Below are 9085 nucleotides of genomic sequence, written 5' to 3'. Positions count from 1 at the left end.
TCGACAGTGAAAATTTTTGATGGGTAGATTTTCATTGTAGCATTATTAGAGAAAAAAATAATAATAATTAGAGATGATTAGGTTGAGTTTTCTGTAAATCCGGCCAGACCTGAATGAAGTAAAACCAAAGCAATGGATTAAATTTCATTTTAACCGTTTCATCAGTTTTTGAATTAGGGTGGTACTAAAAAAATGTACATTTTTGCCAAATAAGTCAAGAGTAGCGTAACAGATTTTTCTCAAAATCTGGTCAGTCCTAAGTTAGAAAGAACCGCGTCGATTGCAACGAAAATTATCAAAATTCGTTGATACATTCTCGAGATATATCGCATCGATGAGAAAGTCGATCGGACATAAAAAATTCGTTTTTATTTTTGGAATAATTACAGAAATTCGTTGACTTTTCTGAACAAACATAGAATCACCTCGAAGCCGGTATAAAAATTTAGCAAAAACTTCAAAGTCCATCAGAATAGAGGTCCGCCGCGCTTCCGGCGTGTCGAGTTTTCCGAACCGCAAGCTCTTCCGTGCAGCGGGTCGCTTTGACGAGGTTTCTGAGTCCTGTTTTGCGGTGTCGTGGTTGCCGGTCGTTCATCGCTATAGCCGTACAACACAAGCACATTCGGCGAGCGTTGCCTTTGCGCGGATGCTGCGTGGAGGAGGTAGAGGATGCCGAAGCTGCCGGAGCAGCGGCTCGTAAAGTGGTCTTTGAATGTCGGACGGCGCCGTTTTCCCGGCGAACCGTTGTCGCGTCATTAACGCCTTTGAGGCGAAGATGTAGAAGGTGAATTTCCCGTTTCAGGTCTTAAATTCCGCTCGGCACAGCCGGGAATCTAGAGGCCGTCGAAAGCGACGCCCGCGAGGTTCGTGACCTGCCTAATACGATGTTTAAGAATTCCGAGCGCTGGTAGCGGAGCTTTAATTCACAGGGCGGTTTTACGACCCGCCGAAAGCTGCGACGTGATTAATTTCTCGGAAAATACTAGGCGAGCTGTGAATTAATATTATGTGCGCTTTATTGGCCGGCTACACAGCACTAGAAGAGCCGCGGGGGGTCGACGGAAACGAAATTAGAAAGGAACGATCCGAACAACGTCGTTTCGTCGGGGAACACGTCGCTGCTGCACGCGAATCGTCGGCGACCCCTGATGTCCGGGAAGTTGAGTTATTAATAGTCTGCACCCGCCTTATTTTCGCGCGCCTCACTTTCCTCAATTTTTTTTTCAACTTTCCCATATATTTTTCCGCCCCCATTGCGAGCTAGCTTCGGTAAAACGCACGAACAGGCTTTGTTGTACCCATATTTCCAAACCCCTCCAATTTTCCTCGAGCATTTTCCACGACTAAAACGAAACGAAAGCGAGAACTGATCCTTGCAGCGAGGCTGCGCTCACGGCGATAGGATTTTATGCACCTGATACACCGGCGCGAGTATATCGCGTACTTTCGGTACATTAGCCATGGCGTGGATTTCCTCGAAGAAAGAAGTACGGGGGCATTAATCTAAGGCTTTGTGACTATAAGCGGTGGAAACACAGTCGCCTTTGGGACATTAGTTCTTGATGTCAGGCTTCGCCGAGCACACGCTGTGTGCTGCTGCCGCAGCAGGAGCGACGATCGAGCCTTGAAGTAAATCGTTTCTTCTCCTCCAAACGAGCGTTTCTATTTCTCTCTGATTTCGGGCATCAGTCTCGATTTTTACCCTCTTCGGATATCCCGCGTTCTCGTACCCATCGTTCTCTCATTTCACGTCTTCCACGAAAAATCACCCGCCTTTCCACCCCCGAGATACGATCGTCTGCCTTGAAATTGGACCTGCGGATTCTATACCGCAAAATTCAATCACCTTTTTCCTCGGTTATCTGATTCTAAAGCAGCTTGCCGCGGCACAGCAAGCGAGCTTGAAAAAGTATCGCAAGAAAAATACGCAATTTACCACATCACGCGTAACATAGTTTTACAACGAGAAGAAAAGCAGGTTCAAAGTTTTCCCGCACGAATCATCTTTCAAATATTATATCAAAGGATAAACAGTCCGCCTTTTTGCAAAAGGGAAAACATGAACAGGTGGATTAGAATCACGTCGTTCATTCGCCCGTTAAATTGCGAACTTTTGAGGTTCCCTCACCGGAATTGCCCGGCATTCTCTATCCTGTATAAGGACAAAATGAAAATGGACCTTCGTCGGTCGGTCAGTAGCAAAGATATGAAGCGAATTTTTCCCGGCAAACAGCGGACCTCGATCCTCGTCGCTCGGGGGTCGGATCCAATTTTCCTAACTTCACTGGGCGACCGAAAATCCTCGGCCTGCTGACTGATCTGGGACTGACCGCCTTCTCTCACCGCCCACGTAAAAACGGTTTATTTTATCACATGCGGTATTACAGGACCTTCGGCGGAAACGTCCGGCGGACGAGGAGCTGAGACACGTATTTTCGCTACGTTGCGCTGACCGAGAACGCTAGAAATTGAGGGAAAGAAAATGCAGAGACTTCGAAGAGGAAAAAAGAAACACTGCAGCAGCAGCAGTTCAGGAGAAGTTTAACCAGAGATTTAGACTTGCAAATTGTACGAGTGTCTAACTACAAATTCCGTGGATAGAAAGCACGGGGGGATGAGGGAGGAAAAGTTTTTGCACCCCGGATCGAAAGACAAGAATTATAAATTATTATAGCATAGCTCGGAATTGTTCGCGTCATCGGTTTGCAGGCTGCGGTTGGTTTGTTGGGCAGACGAGGAGAAAACTTAGAAACGCGATTACTCACGCAATTCTGCACTACCGCGTATAATTAAATGCAAATATTTTAGAGCTACGAGGAGAAGAGGAGGAGGAGGAGGAGGGCTCGTCGTCATCGTCGCAGATCCCCGTTAACGATAATAAAGTTGACGTTAACAAACTACCAAGGCCAGACACTTGCGGCGCAGGGTGTGGAAAATCCATTCGCTTATCCACGCGGAAACACATCCGTCGTACAATTAATGTTTCTCGCAAATGTTCGCGACGTATTCTGATCATTATTTTTCCAACCTTTTCTGCTGCAAGCAGCGAAACAAGCACGCGATTCGCGTCGTCGTACCGTGTGAAGAATTCACACGTGATCGCGCAAAAGTTTCTTTCCATTCCAAAATTGAAAATTTCCACAATATTAACGTTTGAATACCGACGTAAACAAAAAAAAAAAAAATAAATCCCAGATCGTGCTGCATTATTTCAGGTTTCGCAATAAAGCATCGAGTTTTTGCGATCCCCGCGAAAAGCGACTCGACGGAAAATTTATGGCCCTTTGAGCTTGGCGGCGAAGGCATTGCAGGTATTCGTTGCAATTTGCAGGTTGGTAAATTATTTGAAATTATTATACTGATCTGGGGATAAATGCGGGATGCTTCACTAGTTAAACAATTATTAAACGGCTCCTCTGCTTCGTCGTCGCCGCTTTTCCCGGAGGTACGATTTATTAGTAGATTTGCGGACGAGGTTCTCGAATTTGCGAGGTCGTTTTATGGGCTCCCACGCTGTCGCCTATTCCGCGACCATTAGATCTTTGAAAACGGTTAACGGGGGTCAAGAATGGCTGTGGTTCAACCCCTTGCTGCATCCGGAATGTTGTAATAATGTTTCGCATTGTTTCGCGACAATAATAACGTCCGTAACAGAGACGAATATCAGCATCACGAACAGCCTGCATCAAAATCCTGTTGTGCAGGCCACTTTATAAGAGGTTGACATGCGAGTGGAAAATTTGCGACAAATTAACCTTCAACTATTTAACCAAGAGTTTATTTGCTTTGCTTTTGTAAAATAAGGGAGGAAAAAAATGCACTCGCTAATTTTTTTTTTTTTTACCTTGCGCAATTTAATATCCGCACACATTTAATCTATGGAGTTTGAAGAATTTCTAAACTATGTCGCAACTTCTTACTTGTCAGCAAAGAGGTTATCTCCCCTTGTATAATAAACTGCAATTTGCGTGCAATTTGACGCGAATAACACCTGTGACACGTAAAATTATTATATCTAGATAGATTTTACAAACTTTAAGATTCTTCACGAAAAATTTTTATTTTTCGATCACGTTTAAGTTGAGCGCAAATCAATCTCAACAGTTGTCTACAAAAATTTTAGTTCTCAAATAGGCGACGAGAAAAATTTATACCATGCCTAATCGCATCAAGGGTTTTGTGTTAAAGCGGTGGAATTCTTGAGAAGGATTAAGGATTCCATATAATTTCAAGAAGATAGATCTCGTCACGCTGACGATGTGGAATAATTAATGGAAGTCGGATCGAGGGCGAGGCCAAGGGTGGGTTGAATATCTGGTCCAAGGGTGGCGAGGGGGTCGGTTGGTTTGCATCGGTATAACCCATGCCGCGAATCTGTGGACACTAAGCAAACAAGACGGTTTCGCAGTAAATGGTAGAGGGGAGATACTGCGGGTGGTTGGCTTGTTGTTTTTAGAAGGAAGAATGGAAGCCGAAGGTGGATACATTGTGAATTGAGGAGGTTATCAGACCGGAATAACACGACGGTGCTGAGAAGCTGGCTCTCGTCAACACACGACGACAAGAAGTAGGACAAAGGGACGATTTCTGGTCTGCCGCCAGAACCGAAAATACAGGTTTTTGAAATTTATTTTTCAAGTAAGGATAAATTGACTGAATTGTAAATTGAAAAAAAACCTACTAAAGTAAAATGAAACGTCATTGGATTTCTCTCACGTTTTAGAAACCTGAAATTCTATTTGAGGTTTGATTAAAAACACGGAATTAAAAAAGTATACGTACATGGTACAACGCAGGATGATTACAAGGATTACAAATTCAACGCTTCACCCAGCGTGAACAGGCGCCGTTTGACGGATCGTCGTTGACGATAACCGACATCAGCATATTTAATAGCCGGCACCGCGTATTTGGGGTGCAAAAAATCTCTCCCATCATCCAGGCACTCTTCTTCACCTAAGTTTCGCCATTAAATCGACCCCTGTGAGAAGGCTAAGGTCCGCAAGAAACGACAACGACAACGACAACGACGAAGAGGAAGAGGATCAAGCTGGTGTCCGTTGCTGTGAGGTATCTCATCCCTCAAACGAATTTTCACCACGCCGCGTTCAGCCTTCAACAACACGCGTCACAAGTCGATCGCTCAATTGCCCTGAACGGTAGAAAAATCTCACCTACTTGCAGCCCCGCACGAATTGTTCGACGAGAAAATTAAGCTCCAAGGTTTAAACTTCACGCTTCCTGCCACGATTAGAAAAAAAATGTCTCAGCAGGTCTACTAAAATTTTTTGGTTGATTAAACGATTTTTTAATATATTACTAAGTGAAAAAAAAAGTACAAAGTACAAATTAAATGTTGATATGACACTTTGAATGTTAAAATTAGAATAATCTGTGTCATATTAACTAACGAAAATGTGTAATAAATAAAATAAACATAAATTGGAACTGTTGTAACCTTACATTTATTTAACTAGTTTTGTCGTTCACTTCACTTATCGTTTCATTAATTTTTTTTTTGTTCCTCATAATTGTTGCAGGACTGCAAATAAATATGAATGTAACGTCATTTTATCCTTTTTATCGCCATAGGCTTGTCGGCCATGTTGCTCGCAGTGGCGTTGGCAAAATGGACTCGATGGTCAACGTCGAATAGGAGTGAATGGAAGTGGCTCGAGGGCTGACCGCATTCGGACCGCTACTACTTGAGACTGCGATAGAATTTGCGGTGGTTTCTACCCGCGTGACGGAGGTTTGGAAGTGAAAGAGGCTCCTCTGCCGGTTTAGAAGAGATATCCGAGGGCCATTGTCGCGTCAAGGGTCGACGTCGCGACGCGGATTCACAAGCACCGAGTGTTCTCCCCTCGGTATAAATTAGAAACGGTTTCCCCCGCAAGTATTAATGAGCAACAAGACCGGCGCGCATCCCTTATACAAAAGAGAAGGCGACTCTGGTGCTTGCTATCGATACTCCTGCTGCTGCACGATTCGTTCGAAATCTCTAATGAATATTACATGAGAGGCAACGTTTTTTCGGAACACCTTGAGATCCTTGAGTCCGAATTCTCAACTGTACGAGAAATCGAAAGTTATATAAAGTCAAAAGGATGCCTGCGATAATATTGAAAGCATCGGTAAACCGAACGAACAGATTAACGTCACAATTTTATTAATGATTGTACTCATAAAATTCACTTCAATTTCTCAGTGAATAGTAAAAACGAAATTTCGCGATGCAACCATCCGGCTACCCTGATGAGGAATTGGTATCCGTGAAGTGAAACGTCTGGAGAACAACAGCGGAAGCTGATTAGTTACATCCGTTTCCTAAGTTGGAAGAACAAGGGTCGATAGGAGGCATCGTCCTTGGCTCGTCGCACTTCCTGCACCCTGGTAACGCGTGTCTTACGGTTAGAGACGTAGCTGCAACAGCGCGGATTCCAAGTCGGCGGCACGCCTGGAGCACGAAGGATCGAAGGAACCGCGCAGCGGTGTTTGCCGAAGGAGTTGGCAAGGCGCCGAGCTCCGTATTCCATTCCAGAGACGAAGAGGAGCTCTTCCAGCCCTCCGCACCTCGTACAACCGAATCAGGAATTAGGCGCCGGAAATTTCCTCCCCGCGCCCCGTTTCTGCATTTCCAAGTCACAGACGCGACTCGGTTTTACATCGGAAGAGGATTCTCCTCCCTGGGACACGTGAATGCGTAGAGGAATTTCATTAGTCGTTAAAACGGTCGAGAATCCTCGACGCAAGCTCCGGGTTTCTCCGGTTCCTCATTTTGGCGAGCTTTTTTGTCAGATAGCATCAGCGGATTTTGTCGATCGATTTTAAACGGTAAAGTTCACGCGAATGATGGACTGTGACGAGAAAAACGATCCTTACGCGAATTTTTCTGACATCCACGATTGTCGAGGGTGGAAATCATTTTCCGCTGCACAAAGTCGGATCGTTCTTGCACTTCGTCTTCGGCTTGATGTCGTATTTTCTCATGCCACCGGAGCTCTCTTACGCCCAATTTAAAAGGAGAACCTCTTCCGCCTCCGATCCCCCCCCTCGAAAATAAACGCCCACGATTCCAGGATGCTCGGGGATTCAAACTGTCACAGATTCTAAGCCCCGTTACGAAGGCACTTGTAAACCCCCCGCGCTGTCAAGATTCGCGCCCTTTCTACAAATTGGAGCCTGCGGGGGCGACTCGAGAATTCCTTGGCGAGAATGATCGGCGATTCTTTTTATTTTTTTTCTTATTTACGAATTCTTCGTTAGCTTGCTGCAGGTGGCAGTAACGAACCGAATTTCTCGGCTTCTTCAAAGGCAGTCGGGTTAATTCGGAGAGAATGGGGTCCTCGTTCACCGTCTGATGCGACAATCTATAAACGAATGAGAGAGATCGGGAAAAGCGATCACAGTTTCATGCTCCAGTAAATCGGAAATAACCTGACAAGGGTACGGGTATAAAATTGAAAGCCGATTGAAGCCGAAACCTCGTTTCATTGTCGACTTCTTCCTGTTTCTCAAAGCCTCCGATCCCCAAAGGATTCCTGCAGAGTACAATGGTAGTAACCCTTTGAGGATAAAATTCGACGATTTTACGATCTTACAAGACACGCACTCGCCCAGACAAGCCGGGTTTTATCTTACATCCGATTCACGCTTTAACGAAATCGTGTAAAACGGCTTTTCTACATCGCGAAGTAATTTTTTTTTTTTTAATTCAGGGATTCATTCAGCAACGAAACGTTTGATCATGAAACACCATCCCCAGCGTATGTGATAAATTGGTCTAAAATTTTCTATCGAAACGGTGGAAATTGGCAAAGTCTGATCGTTCGATGTTAAATTTACAATCCTGAGAATAGCCAGCGGGCTCAGAAATAATCCCGCCTGTGAAATTCTCCTTTTCTTCCAAGTCTGCATAACGACATACGTGATCTGAGTCTGTTTCCTTTTCATCAAATTCATCTCTGCAGAGTATAACGTTTTATATTACAAGAAAAACGTGTACCTATATCGGAAAAGTATGAGTTTGAAAAATGGACACTTCTTATCGGCCAATCGATGCAATAACGAACGAGAATTATCCATGTTACAAAACGGTACAAAATATAATTGAGCTCCTTGACTTTAACCCTTGAAATGTGAGTACACAGCAGGTGCAAGATCAAGATCCGAGCGTGAGATAAAAGCTTATCGAGCGAGATAATCTCGAGTTTGAATGACGCGAATTATTTCGAGTCGCGGTCCCAGCGGGGCGCGGCAGTCGGGGTCGATCACTGTCGCGGGGGTTCGGAAAAAAGAGAAAGGCAAAAGGAGAATAAACGATAGAGATTTGCATAGAACATCACCGACGGTGTACATCGGAACCCCTTCCTTGCTCTCCGGTGGCACCCGGAGGGCAGCCAGAGCCGCGGCAAGACTCCCGCAATAAATCAAGCCCTGACAACGCAAATACAAATCTCTGCTATATGCATAATCGCATGCTGCTGCGGCGAGAGAGAGGGAGGGAGGGAGGGAGAGAGAGAGGGACAAGGGGGTGGAGAGAGATTTCGCCCCAGATGCAAACACCCTGCCAGGTATGAGGCTCCCTCTTCTCGTCCTCCTTGTATTCAACAGCCGTTCTGTGATAAATCTTTACTCGTGGTAATCACTCAAACATCTGAACGGGTATTATACATGGACTATGAATTCAAATTGCAAATTAACCGCCAGTTTTCAGAGCAGAATTTTTAATTTCGATTAGATGAAAATTTCTTTGTATTTATAAAAAAGAGTTGTTTCGTTTTCTAATTCGAGAATCTGTTTGGAAACATTTTAATTGTTTTTTTTTTCCAAAAATTTAACGAAAGATCGTTTCTCCAAGGTGACATCTTTGCCAAAATCATAACAGCAGGTATGCCGGATACGTATTTTAATTTCAGAAACACTGCAGGTATTGCTTTGTGAAATTTTGTAATAACTTTTCCTGTTTTCTTTACTTTCGTTTCCGGACACTTTTTATTGAAAATATTTCTAATCATGGAAGAAGGATACCTGTACTGCCTGAAAATGAGCGCGAAATTTATTTTCTTTGTATAATGTGATTCAT

General features: G+C 44.2%; 1 protein-coding gene across 2 annotated transcripts in view; it reads right to left on the bottom strand.

The window, feature by feature from the left end:
* Positions 1-9085, bottom strand: part of LOC124413074 (leishmanolysin-like peptidase) — a 207340-nt gene that overhangs the window by 21186 nt on the left and 177069 nt on the right. The gene's annotated exons all lie outside the window — the stretch shown is intronic.

Source organism: Diprion similis, chromosome 12 (genome assembly GCF_021155765.1).
Source record: "Diprion similis isolate iyDipSimi1 chromosome 12, iyDipSimi1.1, whole genome shotgun sequence".
NCBI lineage: Eukaryota > Metazoa > Arthropoda > Insecta > Hymenoptera > Diprionidae > Diprion > Diprion similis.
The sequence above is the reverse complement of the archived record's forward strand: the minus strand, read 5'-3'. Positions and strand labels throughout refer to the sequence as shown.